The sequence below is a fragment of the Elephas maximus genome, chromosome 14 (genome assembly GCF_024166365.1).
Source record: "Elephas maximus indicus isolate mEleMax1 chromosome 14, mEleMax1 primary haplotype, whole genome shotgun sequence".
Taxonomy (NCBI): domain Eukaryota; kingdom Metazoa; phylum Chordata; class Mammalia; order Proboscidea; family Elephantidae; genus Elephas; species Elephas maximus.
The window spans coordinates 41,132,415-41,153,959 of NC_064832.1; positions in this window are offsets into that span (position 1 = coordinate 41,132,415).

A 21,545-nucleotide genomic window follows, 5' to 3' on the forward strand; every position below is an offset into this window, starting at 1 on the left:
TGCATATACTATGGACTGCCAGAAGAATGAATGCATCGTCTTGGAAGAAGTACAGCCAGAATGCTCCTTAGAAATGATAAGGGCAAGACTTCATCCTGTTTACTTTGGGCATGTTATCAGGAGAGACTGATCTCTGGAGAAGGACATCATGGTTGGTAAAGCAGAGGGTCAGCAAAAAAGAGAAAACTCCATGGGCTCTTGACAGCAATCACGTGCATGTCTTTCAAAGTCCATCTTTAATGACTTAACATTGATAGCTTGAAAGGAGAGAGTATTTACCTCACACACACACTCACGAAATAGGCAAGTGTATAGAGACCAGAGTTAGTGGCTGCAACAATGGGCTCAAACATACCTACTGTTGTGAGGATGGCACAGGGAGGAGCAAAGTTTCTTTCTGTTATACGTAGGGTCGCTATGAGCCAGAACTGACTCAACAGCACCTAACAACAACAATATGAAATGAGCCTGGAAAGATGGGCCAAATCTAAATGGCAAAGACCTTCAGTGCCTGGCTTAGAAGTCTGTGCTCTATCCTCTCGGAAATAAGGACTTGTACAGTTGTTTTAAGCAGTGTGGCAGTATGATAAAATTTGCATTTTGGAAAGCCTTGTAGCAAGCTAGCAGAGGATTATTTGGAAGGAGGCCAGACGAGAGGTAGAGGGTCCAGTAGGAGGTTGATAGAAGAGTACAGGGAATACATGAGTGATTGCGCTAAGTTTGGGACAAGGGGGAGACGAGGAGAGATAGGGTAGAGGGAGAAACAGGAATTGGAATCAACAGAATTTCATGTCCCAGTTAAATGTTGGGCTTGAAGGAGAGGGAAAAGCAAGCAAAACAACCTTGCTTTTGACTTAGGAGACTATGGATCATGATGAAATGAGACAATATGGAAAGAGAAACAGGTGTTACTATATCGGCTGAGGAGATGGTGCATTGCATTTTGGTTATGCGGGGCGGAGGCACCTGAGAGCCGAGTAAGGAAAGATGCTTTATAAGCAGCTAGATTTAAGGGTATGTACCTCAAAAGAGAATTTGAACCAAAGATGTAAATCTGAGAGTCATTGATGCATCAAAGGCTAAGTGAATTCTTCAATATTGGTAAGATCCCTTGAGGAGAGCGGGAAGTATGAGCATAGAAAAGGGTGGAGGCTATGGGGATGAAATGCTCTAAGAGATGGGCAGAAATACAGGCATCATTAATGGTGTCTGAGGAGGCGTGGACAGAGCGGAAGGGAGAGACCCCGGAAACAATGGCGTTGGTCTGTGCATCGAGCTGCCTTTGTGGCTAGTCCACAAAGGTAACTCATAGGCATCTCGAACTCAAGATGTCAAAAGCTGAGCTCCTCTTCCTCCTCCCCAGATTGCCTCCTTCTCTATTCTCCCTTTGAGTGGTGGCTTCACCATCCACCTAAGCCAGACCAAGGAGTCATCCTTGAGTCCTCCCTTTCCTTCATCCCTATGTCTATCTAAGCATCATTAAATCATGAGAGGAACACTCAGGTTTTAATTAAGCATTCCCTTCTCTCCATTCCCCAGACACTGCCTTAGTCCAAGCATCTGCTACTACTGGCATGATTATGGTATTAGCCCCCACTTGTCTTGCTCTCAACTTCAAACTTGCCCATATTACTTCTGTGCTAAAAATCATCCAGTGGATTCTTATTGCGTGCAGCATAAAGTCCAAAGTCTTAGCTTTGCAGCAAGGGTCCTGTGGCCATTGAACCAGAATTAGAAACGTGCTTGAAACAACCACACAAGACACTTTTCTACAATGGTGCAAAATGAAGTATTTTGTACATTTTTAAAATGTGATTTTTGGGGTATATACTTGTATATATACGCCAGTTTGGTGCTTTTTGTAAAGGAACTTTTGTGTGATAATCCCTGATCATTGTATGACTGGCAATGGTTAGAAAGAGGGGAAGGAAGCCAGATAGATACATCTGACCATTGGCTTTGTTCAGTGGGAGGGCTGGGTAGCACTCACAGGCCCGGGAAGGGATAATGTACTATATTTCAATGCCTATCCCTGACATGTGGTGTGGTTACTAAGTTTGTGTTAAATGCCGTTTTAATAAGTGCACAGTGCTCTCTTCCTGTTACTACAAAAAAAAAGAAAAACGCTATTTCGGCAGCATGGTTTGAGGAAGCCATTTTAATGCCATTCTTTTGCACATGCAGAGAATAAAAGAAGAAATGACTGCAAATGACATCATCCTCCCCTCATTCCTCAGCTTCACTCTATCACTGAGCCTTGTTCCAATCCTTCTATTTAACATTTCATTAGTCTGATGTTGACAGTGGAGACTCCATCCATCCGAGATCAAGAGCGGAATATGGCACTCTGCTTTGGTGGACTGTGATACTTACAGACGGCTACAGTTCCATCTTTTGCTAATTTCCTGGTACTGAACTGTGGTATTTTTTTTCTCTCATCACCATTTCTTTTGTCAGTTGCTAAAAAATACTAAAAAGACCAATTTCTAGAAAAGGACATTGTGTTTAATAAAGCAGAGGGTCAGCAAAAATGAAGGAAACCCTCAGTGAGATGGATTGACACAATAACTGCAACAATGGGCTCAAACATAGCAGTGACTGTGAGGACGGCACAGGACTGGGCGATGTTCCGTTCTGTTATGCATAAGGTCGCCATGGGTCAGGGCCAACTTGCTGGCAACTAACAACAGCATTTCTTTTGCCTGAAATGCCTTCCTCTTCTTCATCTAGAAAGGTTTATGCAAGATATAGGAGCCCTGGAGGCTCAACGGTTAGGAGCTGGGTTGCTAAATCAAAAAAGTTTGCCGGTTTGAACTCACCAGCATCCCCGTTGGAGAAAGACCTGAGACCTTCTTTCGTAAAAACTGCAACCTAGAAAACCCTATGGGGGCAGTTCTACTCTGTCAGTCACATGAGGTTGCCTTGAGTCAAAAATCCACTTGATGGCACCTAACAGTAGCAGTAACATACAAATTATAACATAAGCGCAATGAATTCTGTACAATAAAGGAGGTTTTGTTCAGGCTATAGTCCACCTGGCTGTTTTCTTCCTCTGTGCCCTTCACCCAAGCCAGGATTTATAAAATCCTTCCCCATGTCACAATGCAGTTCAAAGAGACAGAAAGAGTGATCAGAGCAAATAAAGAAAAGTCACCTCTGGGTGACAACTAGAGGCAGCCACTCTTTGTAGAGAGCGCACTTTAGAGGAAACCAAATCTCAGATATAAGCTTGATGCCTTAAATAAAAATTTTGAACAATTGTTGATGGAGAAAGTGAAAATTCTCTGTAGTCTGAAGGAACAAAAGCCCCGATAAAGAAGCGTCCTCTGCAGAGCACGCTGCTTTCAGCTACAGCATTTGGTGAAGCAAAGAGGAGGATCAGCAAACAATGTAGCTCTTGGGCAAAGAAAATATAATTTACACAGTATCTGTGGAGAGAAATTTCTCTCAGCAACATCTGGCTAAAAGTTTCACCAATTCTGAGGTAAGGAGAAATGAAGAGTTATTATGATTAACCAATGTTAGTTGTAGCACTATTCACAACAGTCAAAAGGTGGGAACAACATAAATGTCTATCACTGAACAGATAAAATGTGACACATACATAAAGAAAAAGGAAGTCTTGATTAAAAAAAAAAACGCTACAATATGGATAAACCTTGAAAATGTAATGCTGAATGAAATAAGTCAGTCACATAAGGACAAATACTCTATGATCCTACTTCTATGGAATAGCTAGAATAGGCAAGTGTATGGGGACCAAAGTTTATTAGCAGTTACTAGGGATAGGTCAATTCTTCTTCGGCCTTCCTTATTCGTTGTCCAGCTTTCACATTCATGTGATGCAATTGAAAATACCATGCCTTGGGTCAGGTGCACCTTAGTCTTCAAGGTGACATCCTTGCTTTTCAACACTTTGAAGAGGTCCTTTGCAGCGGATTTACCCAACGCAATGCATCGTCTGATTTCTTTTTTAATAATTTTTATTGAGCTTTAAGTGGACGTTTACAAATCAAGTCAGTCTGTCACATATAAGCTTATATACACCTTACTCCATACTCCCACTTTCTCTCCCTCTAATGAGTCAGCCCTTCCAGTCTCTCCTTTCGTGACAATTTTGCCAGTTTCTAACCCTCTTTACCCTCCTATCTCCCCTCCAGACAGGAGATGTCAACACAGTCTCAAGTGTCCACCTGATACAAGTAGCTCACTCTTCATCAGCATCTCTCTTCTACCCACTGTCCAGTCCCTTCCATGTCTGATGAGTTGTCTTCAGGAATGGTTCCTGTCCTGGGCCAACAGAAGGTTTGGGGACCATGACCGCCGAGATTCCTCTAGTCTCAGTCAGACCATTAAGTCTGGTCTTTTTATGAGAATTTGGGGTCTGCATCCCACTGTTCTCCTGCTCCCTCAGGGCTTCTCTGTTATGCTCCCTGTCAGGGCAGTCATCGGTTGTGGCCGGGCACCATCTAGTTCTTCTGGTCTCAGGATGATGTAAGTCTCTGGTTCATGTGGCCCTTTCTGTCTCTTGGGCTCTTAGTTATCGTGTGACCTTGGTGTTCTTCATTCTCCTTTGATCCAGGTGGGTTGAGACCAATTGATGCATCTTAGATGGCTGCTTGTTAGCATTTAAGACCCCAGATGCCACATTTCAAAGTGGGATGCAGAATGTTTTCATAATAGAATTATTTTGCCAATTGTCTTAGAAGTCCCCTTAAGCCATAGTCCCCAAACCCCCGCCCTTACTCCGCTGACCTTTGAAGCATTCAGTTTTATCCTGGAAACTTCTTTGCTTTTGGTCCAGTGCAGTTGAGCTGAACTTCCGTGTATTGAGTATTGTCCTTCCCTTCACCTAAAGTAGTACTTATCTACTAACTAATCAGTAAAGAACCCTCTCCCACCGTCCCTCCCCACCTCGTAACCACAAAAGTATGTGTTCTTCTCAGTTTATACTATTTCTCAAGATCTTATAATAGTGGTCTTATACAATATTTGTCCTTTTGCCTCTGACTAATTTCACTCAGCATAATGCCTTCCAGGTTCCTCCATGTTATGAAATGTTTCACAGATTCGTCACTGTTCTTTATCGATGCATAGTATTCCATTGTGTGAATATACCACAATTTATTTAACCATTCATCCATTGATGGACACCTTGGTTGCTTCCAGCTTTTTGCTATTGTAAACAGAGCTGCAATAAACATGGGTGTGCATATATCTGTTCTTGAGAAGGCTCTTATTTCTCTAGGGTGTATTCCGAGGAGTGGGATTTCTGGGTTGTATGGTAGTTCTATTTCTAACTTTTTAAGAAAACGCCAGATAGATTTCCAAAGTGGTTGTAACATTTTACATTCCCACCAGCAGTGTATAAGAGTTCCAATCTCTCCACAGCCTCTCCAACATTTATTATTTTGTGTTTTTTGGATTAATGCCAGCCTTGTTGGAGTGAGATGGAATCTCAAAGTAGTTTTAATTTGCATTTCTCTAATGGCTAATGATTGAGAGCATTTTCTCCTGTATCTGTTAGCTGCCTGAATATCTTCTTTAGTGAAGTGGGTGTTCATATCCCTTGCCCACTTCTTGATTGGGTTGTTTTTTTGTGGTTGAGTTTTAACAGAATCATATAGATTTTAGAGATCAGGCGCTGGTCGGAGATGTCATAGCTGAAAATTCTTTCCCAGTCTGTAGGTGGTCTTTTTACTCTTTTGGTGAAGTCTTTAGATGAGCATAGGTGTTTGATTTTTAGGAGCTCCCAGTTATCTGGCTTCTCTTCGTCATTTTTAGTAATGTTTTGTATTCTGTTTATGCCTTGTGTTAGGGCTCCTAACTTTGTCCCTAGTTTTTCTTCCATGGTCTTTATAGTTTTAGTCTTTATGTTTAGGTCTTTAATCCACTTGGAGTTAGTTTTTGTGCATGGTGTGAGGTATGGGTCCTGTTTCATTTTTTTTTTAATGGATATCCAGTTATGCCAGCACCATTTGTTAAAAAGACTATCTTTTCCCCAGTTAACTGACACTAGGCCTTTGTCAAATATCAGCTGCTCATATGTGGATGGATTTATTTCTTGAGTTCTCAATTCTGTTCCATTGGTCTATGTGCCTGTTGTTGTACCAGTACCAGGCTGTTTTGACTACTGTGGCTCTATAATAGGTTCTGAAATCAGGTAGAGTGAGGCCTCCCACTTTCTTCTTCTTTTTCAGTAATGCTTTACTTAGCCGAGGCTTTTTTCCCTTCCATATGAAGTTGGTGATTTGTTTCTCCATCACATTAAAAAATGTCATTGGAATTTGGATCGGAAGTGCGTTATATGTATAGATGGCTTTTGGTAGAATAGACATTTTTACTATGTTAAGTCTTCCTATCCATGAGCAAGGTATGTTTTTCCACTTAAGTAGGTCCTTTTTAGTTTCTTGCAGCAGTACTTTGTAGATTTCTTTATATAGGTCTTTTACATCTTTGGTAAGATTTATTCCTAAGTATTTTATCTTCTTGGGGGCTACTGTGAATGGTATTAATTTGGTGATTTCCTCTTTGATGTTCTTTTTGTTGATGTAGAGGAATCCAAGTGATTTTTGTATGTTTATCTTATAACCTGAGACTCTGCCAAACTCTTCTATTAGTTTCAGTAGTTTTCTGGAGGATTCCTTAGGGTTTTCTGTGTATAAGATCATGTCATCTGCAAATAGAGATAATTTTACTTCCTCCTTGCCAATCCAGATCCCCTTTATTTCTTTGTCTAGCCTAATTGCTCTGGCTAGGACCTCTGGCACAATGTCGAATAAGAGCGGTGATAAAGGGCATCCTTGTCTGGTTTCCGTTCTCAAGGGAAATGCTTTCAGGCTCTCTCTATTTAGAATGATGTTGGTCGTTGGCTTTGTATAGATACCCTTTATTATGTTGAGGAATTTTCCTTCAATTCCTATTCTGGTGAGAGTTTTTATCATAAATGGGTGTTGGACTTTGTCAAATGCCTTTTCTGCATCAATTGATAAGATCATGTGGTTTTTGTCTTTTGTTTTATTTATATGGTGGATTACATTAATGGTTTTTCTAATATTAAACCAGCCTTGCATACCTGGTATAAATCCCACTTGGTCACGGTGGATTATTTTTTTGATATGTTGTGGAATTCTATTGGCTACAATTTTGTTGAGGATTTTTGCATCTATGTTCATGAGGGATATAGGTCTGTAATTTTCTTTTTTTGTGATGTCTTTACCTAGTTTTGGTATCAGGGAGATGGTGGCTTCATAGAATGAGTTAGGCAGTATTCCGTCATTTTCTATGCTTTGAAATACCTTTAGTAGTAGTGGTGTTAACTCTTCTCTGAAAGTTTGGTAGAACTCTGCAGTAAAGCCACCCGGGCCAGGGCTTTTTTTTTGTTGGGTTTTTTTTGATTACTGTTTCAATCTCTTTTTTTGTTATGGGTCTATTTAGTTGTTCTACTTCTGATTGTGTTAGTTTAGGTAAAAAAAAAAAAAAATAAGTAGTGTTTTTCTAGGAATTCATCCATTTCTTCTAGGTTAGCAAATTTGTTAGAGTACAATTTTTCATAATAATCTGATATGATTCTTTTAACTTCAGTTGGGTCTGTTGTGATGTGGCCCATCTCGTTTCTTATTGGGGTTATTTATTTCCTTTCCTGTTTTTCTTTAGTCAGTCTAGCCAATGGTTTATCGATTTTGTTAATTTTTTCAAAGAACCAGCTTTTGGCTTTGTTAATTCTTTCAATTGTTTTTCTGTTCTCTAATTCATTTAGTTCAGCTCTAATTTTTATTATTTGTTTTCTTCTGGTGCCTGATGGATTCTTTTGTTGCTCACTTTCTATTTGTTCAAGTTGTAGGGACAGTTCTCTGATGTTGGCTCTTTCTTCTTTTTGTATGTGTGCATTTATTGATATAAATTGAACTCTGAGCCCTGCTTTTGCTGTGTCCCAGAGGTTTTGATAGGAAGTGTTTTCATTCTCGTTGCATTCTATGAATTTCCTTATTCCCTCCTTAATGTCTTCTATAACCCAGTCTTTTTTGAGCAGGGTATTGTTCAGTTTCCAAGTGTTTGATTTCTTTTCCCTAATATTTCTGTTATTGATTTCCACTTTTATAGCCTTGTGGTCTGAGAAGATGCTTTGTAATATTTCGATGTTTTGGATTCTGCAAAGGTTTGTTTTATGACCTAATATGTGGTCTATTCTAGAGAATGTTCCATGTGCGTTAGAAAAAAAAGTATACTTTGCAGCAGTTGGGTGGAGTGTTCTGTATAAGTCAATGAGGTTACGTTGGTTGATTGTAGTAATTAGGTCTTCCGTGTCTCTATTGAGCTTCTTACTGGATGTCCTGTCCTCCGAAAGTGGTGTGTTGAAGCCTCCTACTATATTGTGGAGCTGTCTATCTCACTTTTCAACGCTGATAGAGTTTGTTTTATGTATCTTGCAGTCCTGTCATTGGGTTCATAAATATTTAATATGGTTATATCTTCTTGGTGTATTATCCCTTTAATCATTATATAGTGTCCTTCCTTATCCTTTCTGATGGATTTAACTTTAAAATCTATTTTGTCAAAAATTAATATTGCCACACCTGCTCTTTTTTGATTGTTGTTTGCTTGATATATTTTTTTTCCATCCTTTGGGTTTCAGTTTTTTTGTGTCTCTAAGTCTAAGGTGTGTCTCTTGTAGGCAGCATATAGACAGATCGTGTTTCTTTATCCAGTCTGAGACTCCCTGTCTCTTTATTGGTGCATTTAGTCCATTTACATTCAGCGTAATTATAGATAAGTATGTGTTTAGTGCTGTCATTTTGATGCCTTTTTATGTGTGTTGTTGACAATTTCATTTTTCCACTTACTTTTTTGTGCTGAGATGTTTTTCTTTGCAAATTGTGTGTTCCTCATTTTCATAGTATTTGACTTTATGTTTGCTGAGTTGTTATGTTTTTCTTGGTTTTTATTTTGAGTTGTGGAGTTGTTATACCTCTTTGTGGTTACCTTAATATTTACCCCTATTTTTCTAAGTAAAAACCTAACTTGTATTGTCCTATATCGCCTTGTATCCCTCTCCATATGGCAGTTCTATGCCACCTGTATTTAGTCCCTCTTTTTGATTATTGTGATCTTTTACATATTGACTTCAATGATTCCCTGTTTTGAGCATTTTTTTCTTTTTAAAATTAATCTTAATTTGTTTTTGTGATTTTCCTATTTGAGTTGATATCAGGATGCTCCGTTCTGTGACCTTGTGTTGTGCTGGTATCTGATATTATTGGTTTTCTGACCAATTTCCTTTAGTATTTCTTGTAGCTTTGGTTTGGTTTTTGCAAATTCTCTAAGCTTGTGTTTATCTGTAAATGTCTTAATTTCACCTTCATATTTCAGAGAGAGTTTTGCTGGATATATGATCCTTGGCTGGCAGTTTTTCTCCTTCAGTGCTCTATATATGTCATCCCATTGCCTTCTTGCCTGCATGGTTTCTGCTGAGTAGTCTGAACTTATTCTTATTGATTCTCCTTTGTAGGAGACCTTTTTTTAATCCCTGGCTGCTTTTAAAATTTTCTCTTTATCTTTGGTTTAGGCAAGTTTGATGATAATAAAAAAAATATGTCTTGGTTATTTTCTTTTTGGGTCAATCTTATATGGGGTTTGATGAGCATCTTAGATAGATGTCCTTTTGTCTTTCATGATGTCAGGGAAATTTTCTGCCAACAGATCTTCAACTATTCTGTCTGTGTTTTCTGTTATCCCTCCCTGTTCTGGGACTCCAATCACACGCAAGTTATTCTTCTTGATAGAGTCCCACATGATTCTTAGGGTTTCTTCATTTTTTTAAATTCTTTTATGTGATTTTTTTTTTCAGCTATGTTGGTGTTAATTCCCTGGTCCTCCAGATTTCCCAGTCTGCATTCTAATTGCTCGAGTCTGCTCCTCTGACTTCCTATTGAGTTATCTAATCTGTAATTTTATTGTTAATCTTTTGCATTTCTGAATGCTGTCTCTCTATGGATTCTTGCAACTTATTAATTTTTCCACTATGTTCTTGAATAATCTTTTTGAGTTCTTCAACTGTTTTATCAGTGTGTTCCTTGGCTTTTTCTGTAGATTGCCTTATTTCATTTCTGAGGTCATCCCTGATGTCTTGAAGCATTCTGTAAATTAGTTTCTTATATTCTGCATCTGGCAATTCCAGGATTGTATCTTCATTTGGGAAAGATTTTGATTCTTTAGTTTGGGGAGTTGTAGAAGCAATCATGCTCTGCTTCTTTATGTGGTTTGATATCGACTGCTGTCTCCGAGCCATCACTAAGATATTGTAGTGATTTATTCTATATTTGCTCACTGAGTCTTATCTTGTTTTGTTTTCTTTCCATATACGTAGATGGGCTACTAGATTGCGCTGTCTTGATTGTTGTAGCCCTTGAATCACTTATGTCCTATTACCAGCTGGTTTGGGCTGTTACCAGATATATAAGCCTGAGTCCATTCACTATTCTTGAGTAGAATCTGATTTTGGGTCATCAAGTGTGTGGTGCAGACTGTCACCTATCCACCTCGAGAAGTAGTGGTGATAGTTGTGTGCACCAGATTCTAGTAGCAGCAGGGGTTCACACTCCGGGGGGGGGGCGCAGGATGCTGACAGGCTTCCCCCAAGTGTCAGTGAGGTAGGTGTGTCTCTGTTCCTAAAGCACCTTGGTGGGTGAGCTCTGCAGCTATACCTTAGGCCCCCAATGCAAGTATCTCTGCAGATTGGTAGGTGTCACCCTCCTTAGACCCCTAAGGCAGGAGGCTAGGTGGTCTGGGGGGAGCTTCAGCCTTCAGTTCCCTGTTGTGGGTCAGTGCAGGCTCTGTTGAATAAGCAGAGATATCAGACCTGGGAAACTTGTCTTTCCAGTAATCCGCTAAAACAATTACAGTCATATCCCTATCAGAAATGCCTTTGTATTATAATAGCCACCTTGTTCCCTGTAGGGATGAAAACCCAAGACTGTGGATCACATATGCTTGGCTGGAGCTGGTTCTGTGTTTTTAGTCCAATTAGGGAAGGATTTTTGGTCCCTGGGTTTTTTGTAGCTGCTTCTCTCAGGCCAGGAGAATGGGTTAGGAAAAGACCAAAAAAAGAAAAGAAAGAAAAACCTCAGTGCAGTTCACTCTCTGGCTCAGGAAATTCCAATGTTAATGAAGCCGTCTGGGAAGGGGAGGGGAGGGTTCAGATAAATAGGAGAGAGTAGCACCCCGGAATATAGACAAAGTTACTTATCTTGCTTAGGATGACTGTTTTATCTGAGATTCCCGAGGGGCACGTCAACTGTGTATGCTGGCTGGGTAGAGATTGCCCCCGAGGGTCAGGCCCACATCCCGTGCTTGCACTGTCTCAGAAGCCGCGATTAGTTCCTCCGCTCCCAGTCCAAAGCCCAGCGCCAAGGTTCCCTGGCTGGGACAACGCAGTCCCAACTCCAAAACCAGTCGCTGCCTCCCGGTGACTTCTCCTCCTCTCAGCCGCGTCGCTGCGCTGTCTGCGTGCACTGTCTGAGCTTCCCCCGAGGTCACTTCAGAGGGTTAGGGCTGTGTCCCGTGTTTGCGACCTCTCAGGATGCCCTGCTCAGCTCCCCTGCACCCAGTCCAAAGCCCAGTGCCAAGGTTTCCTGGCTGGGATGCTGGCTTCAGGCTCCAAAAACAGCCGCTGCTTCCCTGTGGTTGTTCGTTCTCAGTCTCTGTCACTCAGGACAACTCTTTAGATCTGTGTTTGATGGTCAGGGTTTGTAGATTGTCATGTATGTGATCAATTCACTTGTTTTTCCGAGTCTTTGTTGCAAGAGGGATCCGAGGTGTCTTCTACCTAGTCAGCCATCTTGGCCCCCTCCGTCGTCTGATTTCTTGACTGCTGCTTCCATGGCTGTTGATTGTGATACAAGTAAAATGAAATCCTCGACAACTTCAATCTTTTCTCCATTTATCATGATGTTGCTCATTGGTCCAGTCATGAGGATTTTTGTTTTCTTTATGTTGAGGTGTAATCCATACTGAAAGCTGTGGTCTTTGATCTTCATTAGTAAGTGCTTCAAGTCCTTTTCACTTTCAGCAAGCAAGGTTGTGTCATCTGCATAATGCTGGTTGTTAGTGAGTCTTTCTCCAATCCTGATGCCTCCTTCTCCTTCACATAATCCAGCTTCTCGGATTATTTGCTCAGCGTACAGACTGAATACGTATGGTGAAAGGATACTACCCTGATGCACACCTTTCCTGACCTTAAACCAATCAGTATCCCCTTGTTCTGTCTGAACAACTGCCTCTTGATCTATGTACAGGTTCCTCATGAGCACAATTAAGTGTTCCAGAACTCTCATTCCTCACAATGTTATCCATAATTGACGACTTTAAATTGTGATGTTGGCTAAGAATATTGAATATGGACTGGCAAAAGAATGAACAAATCTGTCTCGGAGGAAGTACAACCGGAATGCTCCTTAGAAGCAAGGATGGTGAGACTGGGTCTTACATGCTTTGGACATGTTGTCAGGAGGGATCAGTCCCTGGAGAAGAACGTCATGCTTGGCAAAGTACAGGGTCAGTGGAAAAGAGGAAGACACTCTATGAGGTGGATTGACACAGTGTCTGCAACAATGAGCTCAAGCATAACAATGATTTTAAGGATGGCGCAGGACTGAGCGGTCCTTTGTTTTGTTGTGCATAGGGTCTCTACGAGTCGGAACTGACTTGACGGTGCCTAACAACAACAACAAGGGATAGGTGGGGGTGGGGCAAGAGGTAGTGTAGGCGGATTCAATGCTTACGGGACAAAACCAAACCCATTGCCATCGAATCAATTCAGACTCATAGTGACACTATAGGACAGAGTAGAACTGCCCCATAGAGTTTCCAAGGAGCAGCTGGTGGATCCAAACTGCTTACCTTTTGGTTAGCAGCCAGTGAGCTTGTTAAAACCAAAAACCAAACCTATTACCATCGAGTTGATTCCAACTCATAGTGACCCTACAGGACAGAGTAGAGCTGTCCCATACGGTTTCCAACGAGCAGCTGGTGGACTTGAACAGCCAACCTTTGGTTAGCAGCCAAGCTCTTAACCATTATGCCACCAGGGCTTGTTAAGGGTGATGGAAAAACTTAGAAAAGGATAATGGTGGTGGCTGATCAACACGATAAATATAATCAATGCCACTGAATTGTACGTGTGAAGAATGTTGAAATGGCAACTGTTTTATTACAGATGTATTAACCTCAATAAAAAAAATACTTTAAAGAATAGTTAGTACAAGAACTGGACCGTATATTATCTGTAGTTGACTGTAGGTTTTCATGCCTAAATTGAGTGGGTACTGGCCCAACTATAATCTATTCCAAAGTAAGGATTGATTTAGTCATTCCCAGCTGTGGAAACAAAAATTATAAACCTGAAATCCTTGGTTAAAAGGAAAAGAAACTATAAGTCATAATGCTATTTGATAAGCCCAGGAAGGAAAAAATTGTATATGTCGAGTGGTTTGAATTTTCCAAGTGCTCCCTTGAGGAGATAAGGAGATTTGCATTCTGTGACTGCAGCAGAGCCAGCAGAGAGCAGTTAAGAGAATAGATAGGAGAGGAAGGACAACATTTAAATTTAAATTTACACAGGTTTTGTCTATTTTTAAGTTTATTGGAAAAGAGCGAGAAGCTTCTGGACAGATTCAGTAACTGTACATTTTTTCCTGAGACCTTCATTTAATGTTAAGTACGAAATCACGGTTTAGCATGTGTGGAATGTAACCTCCCACAGCAGGATGGGGAAAATATTCTATTGTTCATTTCATTCCTATTATATTTGGAGGAAATGGAATGTGTTTATTTAATTCGCAAAGGAATGCAACAGCTTTTTGTTAACCTACATAAAAATTGTGGTGATTCTTGCGTTAGTTGGAAAATCCTTCTACCTTGGGGCCAATGTTTTCCCTTTGCAGGTTGCAAGTAAAAACATGCCTTTAGCAGGTTCAAACCCAAATACAATATGAGGATAGATTTTGGTGATGCAAATAACTTTCATTTATTGAGCATTTACTGAATGCCAGGTGCTGTGTTGAGTACGATACAGATGTTCTCTCTTAATCACCCTGTATGGATCAGAGGATTTCAGGCAGGGAAGCAAATCCCCGGTGAGTGTTGGCAGCTTCTTCCACGGTGTTCTGGAGCTGGGTGCGTGGGCTCCTGAGAGTAAGGTGTGTATCTCTTCCCAACTTCATCTTAAGTGACTTCACGTTGGTAGCTTGTAAAGTGGGAGTATTTACATCACACACACACACAAACAGCTGCTGTTGAGTCAACTGCTACTCACGGTGACCCCTGGTACATCAGAGTAGAACTGTGCTCCATAGGTTTTCAATGGCTGATTTTTTGGAAGTAGATAGCCAGGCTTTTCTTCCAAGGTGCCTCTGGGTAGACTTGAACCCCCGACCTTTTGGTGAGCAGCTGAGCAAATTTAAAGTGTGCACCATCCAGGAACTCCATTTGCACCACAAAAATCAGGAAAGGCTAAAAAAGCTGGTTATTAAACATTAATCAGCACATCACTGGGTTTATTACATAATTGGTGTGTTTTAGGTTTATTACATAAAAGGGGAAGTGAAGATCCTGAAGAGGGAGTTGGAGGGTCAGAGATGTCACTCACTAGTCCTGCTGAAGCACTGGCTGAGGTGGACAACTCAGAGCTTGCAGAGGAGTCTGAGAAGCCATGCACAGGCAGCTGCTGAAGTCCAATTGCAAAGGGGAAGCTCTTGGAGAGGACCTGGGAAGCTGTGTCTCTATGTAGTTACTACCTCTGTGGCCTTGCAGAAAAGCATCTGGTGGTAGGCCTGCTTTGCTGTCCGTCAGAAGAGCCAGCAGTCAGGAGGAGGAGCTGGACATGGAGCAGAAGAAGGTGAGTGTCAGCTGGGACTCACCCAATACCACTGTATCTCTCCATCTCCACATCTGATTGCAAAGAAGGCCTTTTGTGTCCTTCCCCTTTCCTCTACTTCACATCTGCTTCCAAAATTTTGCGCAAATTCCTCTTTTGGCCAATCCTAACCCTGAATCATATGGCAAACAGGTGTCTGGGGCAACATAGTTCCCGCACTAAACCAGTTGACACAGCTTCACTGGCCCCCTTTCCAGCTGTGCAATGAACAGATATTATCTTCCCCATTTTTCAGAGAAGGAAACCAAGATTCAATGAGGTAACTTGCTTGAGGTTACACAAATATATTACTAAACCTGCTAGATTACAAAACCCTTCTCTTTAACTACTAGGACACTGGGGGTAGGTTTGCTTGTTTTTTGAGTCTCTTTTGCTGTTTTTTTTTAATGACCCTTCCCCCCAATCCCACTCAAAAAGTACTATAGGTAAACATTTGAGAAGAATCCATTTCACAATTGCAGTCCATGCTCTAGTGCACAGAATGGACCGACCAAGTGAGCATTTACAAAACTGTAATGTAACAAGACTTAGTGCAGTCTGGGTATATGACTGCTTATCTGAGCTTCTGGGGGTACAAAGATGAATGATAGGCTAGGGTTCCCATCATCAAGGAGCACATAGTCTATCTGGAAAAATAGATAGAGATATAATTTTGTGTGTGCCAGACCATTTCATCTGCTTTTCCAGATTTGCTCAGTACCATCTATTCTCCTCCTTCCCCTAGCCTTCTCGTGCCCTAGATGCTTGCTCGGAGAAGAGCCTGGCTACCACTGCAATAGCCTGCATCTTACTGCCACCATCTGGGCTTCAGCACAGGCCGTCTGCTAATTAAGGGACCTTAGGGTGCCATGACTCAGATCTTACTTAACCAAACTGAGAGGCTCTGACTCCCACCACTTCTGGGCTCAGATGAAGCCTTGCATTATTGGCTATAGATCTGGCTTCTCCACAGCTTCCAGGAGGGACTGGTTAGCATAACTCAGAAGTGGGTCTGGGAGTTGACACAGTGCCTAGGTGGTGCAAACAGTTTGCACTTGACTACTAACCTAAAGGTTGGCAGCTTGAACCCACCCAGTGACTCTGCAGAAGAAAGGCTGGTGAACTGCTTCTGTAGAAATTATAGCCAAGAAAACCCTATGGAGCAGTTTTACTGTGTCACAAATGAGGTCACCACGAATCAAAATCAACTTGATGGCAATGGGTTTGGTTTTTGTGGTGATATCTTAGTCATCTAAAAAATTTAGCTAAAATAGCAATACCACAAGTGAATGGCTTTAACAAAGAGAAATTTATTTTCTCACAGTCTAGTAGGCTAGAAGTCCAAATTCAGGGCACCGACTCCAGGGGAACGTTTTCTCTCTCTGTGGGTCTTCTCATCAATCTTCCACCAGATTAGGAGCTTCTTCTCGCAGGGACCCTGGGTCCAAAGCAAGTGCTCTGCTTCCAGCACTGTTTTCTTGGTGGTATGGGGTTCCCTGCTTTCTGCTTGCTTCTTTTTCCTTGTATCTCTTGTAATGATAAAAGGTGTTGCAGGCCACACCCCAGGGAAACTCCCTTTATATTGGATCAGGGATGTGACCTTAGTAAGGATGTTACAATCCCACCCTAATCCTCTTTAACATAAAATTACAATCACAAAATGGACAACAATCACGCAATACTGGAAATCATGGCCCAGCCAAATTGATACACACACTTTTGGGGGGACATAATTCAACCCGTGACAGGTGACTTTGGCCAATGATAGATAGAAGTTGGAGGACACTGGCAGATACCTCTCCCTCCTGTCCACCACAGACTTTTCTGAGGTACAGTGTTTCCCCACAGCTGACTAGAAAGGGTGTCGTGTGATTGAACAACTGGCTGTGTTTTCTATAAAGGTATAGTCAGCTCAGTAGTAGACCATTTGTTCATGCTTTCCCTCCTTCCCTTCCTGTCTTTCCTTTTGCCCTCACTATGGCTGCCCTGGGATCGCACCTTCAGTAAAGCGTTGGCCTCTCAACTTTGCCTAAGGTTCTGGTATTTAGGGAACCCAGGCAAAGACAATTACCTAAAAGTAAACAAATGCTAAGTAAATGCTAAAAGTGGCATTTATTATCTTGGAGAGAGTAGCTAAAAAATGCTACTGCTTAGTTCTGTTTTGATGCTTTTTTTATGAATCACTACTCAGAACCCACTGAGTCTGGGTTTACTCAGAACCCAAGCCTTTGATGCCGAGCTCTTTATTTTCCTAAACTAAGCCCTATATGTTCACATGCCATGACATGACAATATGACTCCTAGGAGATATGTATGCCTTTTAAAAGAGACCTCTTTAAGCCAAAGGAATGAGTATTAAGTTGATCTTTTTATAGCACAGTAGGTAAGACTTGTTGGAGGATGGAGCCTCTCAAATTACATCCAATTGGAGGCTATTTAAAACCAGTCTGGTTGACTCCAACTCATGGCAATCCTGCGTCTGTCAGAGCAGAACTGTGCTCTGTAGAGTTTTCAGTGGCTGATTTTTCAGAAGTAGATCACCAGATTTTTCTTTTGAGGTGCTGTAGGTGGACTCAAACCTCCACCCCTTCAGTTACTGGTCAAGCGTGTTAAAAGTTTGCACCCCCTGGGGATTCTCCATTCCAATCTGACAATCTTACAGATAAGGCTTCCTGCAAGATCCATGTTGTATGTTGTAACATCTGTTAAAATTACTTGACTTCCTGAATTTGGGAAGAGGACAACTGCACATTTCCTTCAATGAAGCTAGTGGCTGCTTCTTTTAGAAAAGACATGCAATTATTATTCTACATGTTGCTGTTGTTAGTTGCCGTCAAGTCAATTCCGACTTGTGGCAACCCCACGTATGCAGAATAGAACTGGTCCATAGGGTTTTCGGAAACAGATCGCTATGCCTGTCTTCTGAGGTGCCTGTGGGTGGGTTCAAGCCACCAACCTTTTGGTTAGTAGTTGAGCGCTTAACCATTTGTGCCACCCAGGGACTCTTAATTATTCTGCATAGCTACAGACATGTTGTCAGAAGGGACCAGTCCCTGGAGAAGGACATCATGCTTGGTAAAGTAGAGGGTCAGAGAAAAAGAGGAAGAGTCGCAATGAGATGAATTGACACCGTAGCTACAACAATGGGCTCAAACATAGCAACCATTGTGAGGATGGCGCAGGACCAGGTGGTGCTTTGTTCTGTTGTGCATAGGGTCACTATGAGTCGGAGCCAGCTCGATGGCACCTAACAACAACAGAACAGCTGTGGGGAAAAGAAGTCACAACTTCATTCAGGTGATCTGTAATCAAATGGTACTAATCTCACTATAAAAACACATTAAAACTCACAGGGTAGGGTAAAAAATAGATGCCTTGCATTAATGGATATTAACGTATTAGGAAAGCTTAAAAAGCGTATCTGATAATTCCAGAATAACATGTCTGCACTCATATTTTTAAATGAATTTGGTAACTGCAGATTGGGTAAATTGGCTTTCTTTATTAAAAAAAGAAGCACTCTCTCAAATTGACTTTGGGGACTAAATCCCAAACTGCAGGTAATAGAAAATAAAGGTTCAAAATGAACACGCTGATACAGCAGTCTCCAAGAACAGAACACGTCATCTCTCTACAATTATAACTTGGGTTTACCAAGTGCAAGATGAAAAGAGAAACTCACTTATGACACTCGAGCCACAGGATTTTTAGGCAAAGTTTGTGGTAAAAATTAGGGCAAAGGTAAGAGGGCATACTTGGCCTAAAGCAGCTGGGAGTGTTCACAATAATTAGACAAAGGGAAGTTTCTATCAAGAGTTTAACTTTTCTTTACTTGGTTAGAGACAGAATCGTCTGGATGGAAAATTAGCACTCATGGAGCAATGTTCAATTTCACTACATTATGGCACAACTCTGGATCCCTGTGTTATGGGGAGCCTGAAATGCCATTGCTGCAGGGCAATCAGAGATTTTTCCAATTCCTAGTACTTGACTTGCAAAGGAGAATATTAATAAGATAAAATCCGAGGATGGGAAAATCTTTCAACTCTGAAATTTTATGCCTGGAAGAATCATAAGATAGCGTTTTCTCATAAACTCCTTTTGCTTTAGAAGATCCACAATCCTGATTGTTATTCAAATCTAATTTCAGCTCAGGAAACTGAAATAAAAGACAATCTCCCAGTTCTGAAGATTATAAAGGATGACAGGACATATGTACTTTTGATCAAAAAAGCACTGGGGCAACGGCTGCCCATCAAAAGACAGCTCAGAGAGGCCATCAGTCAGAATAGCAGGGAGGCAGTTGGAGCCAAACACCAAGTCAGACTCCCGGGTGATTAATCCATTACTCTTTAAATGCCAGGCAGTTAGGAGATGTTGCTACACAGTGAAAACGACATTATGATGTCCTTCGTTTGTTATTTCTCTTTCGTTTTCATTTAACGTTTATGTACTTGAAAAGGCAACCAAATTACACATTGTCCTTGTTAGTGTTTGAAACATAGCATATAATCTACTTCATTCATTTAACAAATATTTATTGACTGCCTATTATTTGCAAGGTACTAGGGGTTTGATTTTTTGGGTGTTAAATTCTAGGAGCCCTGGTGGTACAGTGCTTAAGTGCTTAGAAGGTTGGGGATTCAAACCCATCAGCTGCTCCGTGAAAGAAAGATGTGGCAGTCTGTTTCTGTAAAGGTTACAGCCTTGGAAACCCTATGGGGCCGTTCTACTCTATCCTACAGGGTCACTGAGAGTTGGAATCCACTCCACAGCAACTTTTTTTTTTTTTTTTTTTTAATGCTAGATTCTGGGGCTAGAAAAATGATTACGTCTTGATATCTGTTTTGTAGTAGCTCGTGGTGCAGCAGGGTATTAGAACTGAAAGTACAATTCAAGATAAAAACTTCCAGGCTCACAGAGGATTGTGGTTGTTGTTAGCTGCCATTGGATCGGCCCTGACTCCTCTCAACCCCATGCATGATGGAAAGAATTCCAAAAACCAAAGTCAAATTCATTGCTGTTGAGTGAATTTTGACTCAGCAACCCCATGTGACAGAATAGAACTGCTCTGTAGGCTTTTCTTCGCTATAATCTTTATGGGAGCAGATCACCAGGCCTTTCTTCTGTGGTGCAGCTAGGTGGTTGGAACCCCCAACCTCTAGGTTAGTAGTCGAGCACAAACCACTTGCACTACCCAGAGACCTTGTGGAGAGGGTTAGAGCTTGTTAAAGATGATCCGGCTTGTTGGAGACACAGCTGGAACTCTGCCTCTGATTTGTAGAGCGAAACTCCTTAGTCTCCATTATTAGTTCATTTATTTTGTCATCCGACAAATATTCACTGAGTGCCTGCTCTGGGCCTCTCACCTCTCTCTCCTCCTGGAGGTTACAGATTAGCAGGGAAGGCAAACACCCTGGTGAAGAAGGTACATGTTCCGTAAGTCATAACTAAGAATCATACATAATGCAGCTTAATTTTTTTTGTAAGTGAATGTGAACAGTATTTCCAGCACCCTCCTACTGATGGCAGATCACCTAATACAATCAGTTCCAGGTGAATTGGGTTCATACAGGTTTTTTTTCATTCTTTCCTTCTCTCCCTGGGTTGATGTTAAGTTGCACCTGGGATGTGAGGTGTGGTGGCAACTTATGGATTGTCAAGAGGATCCTTCTGGTCCTAGATCATCCTCTGTCAATGCTGGTGCTACCTGCAGAGATGTCTGATTTTTCCCATCCCTTACCCTCGTCATCAATCCCATTGGTATCTCCTGAGATACCACGTGCCCTCTGGCCTACACTGCCTGGTTTCCTGCAGTGAAGTCCCTGGTCAGGGGTTTCAGGACCCTCGAGGTCCACCTCTCATCCTCTCTCTCTTCTCTCCAGAACAGGAAAAAAAAAATTATATCTTTTTTTAGATTGGAAAACGAGATGGATTTGACACAGTAGTCTTAACAAGGAGCTGAAACGTATCAATGATCATGGAGATGGTGAAGGATTGGGCATCGTTTCATTCCGCTATACACAAGGTCACCGTGAGTAGGAACTGACTTAATGGCAGCTAACAACAGCAACAGATTGGAATACTCACTCTTATGCCTTCTTTCAAATTTGTGGTCGAAATGATAAATATTATGCCAGTGAGTTCTTCAGGGCTTTGTCTTTTCATAGTCAAATGCTAGGATTTTTAGACTCCAAATATAGTTCCTTCAAGTCATTAACACAGAGATGATACTTGAAAACTTATGTTGCAACCCAAATAATAATGGACAAATTTTTCTTTTAACAATATACCCTGAGGGTAGCAGAAATGGAGAAGGTGGAGTGTTGGTTAGTGATTACACAAAGCAATAAACCAAAAACCAGCTGCCATCAAGTCAGTTCTGACTCATAGTTACTTCATGTGTGTCAGAGTAGAACTATGCTCCATAGGATCTTCAGTGGCTGATTTTTTAAAAGTGGATCACCACGCCTTTCTTCTGAGGTATCTCTGAGTGGACTTCAACTTTTTGGTTAGCAACCAAGCACAATAACTGTTTGTACTACCCAGGGACTCCATTCAAAGCAATAATACTCACTTATGATCTCACATAGTTTCTGTAGGTCAGGAACTCACTAGGGTACATGCTCCTCCA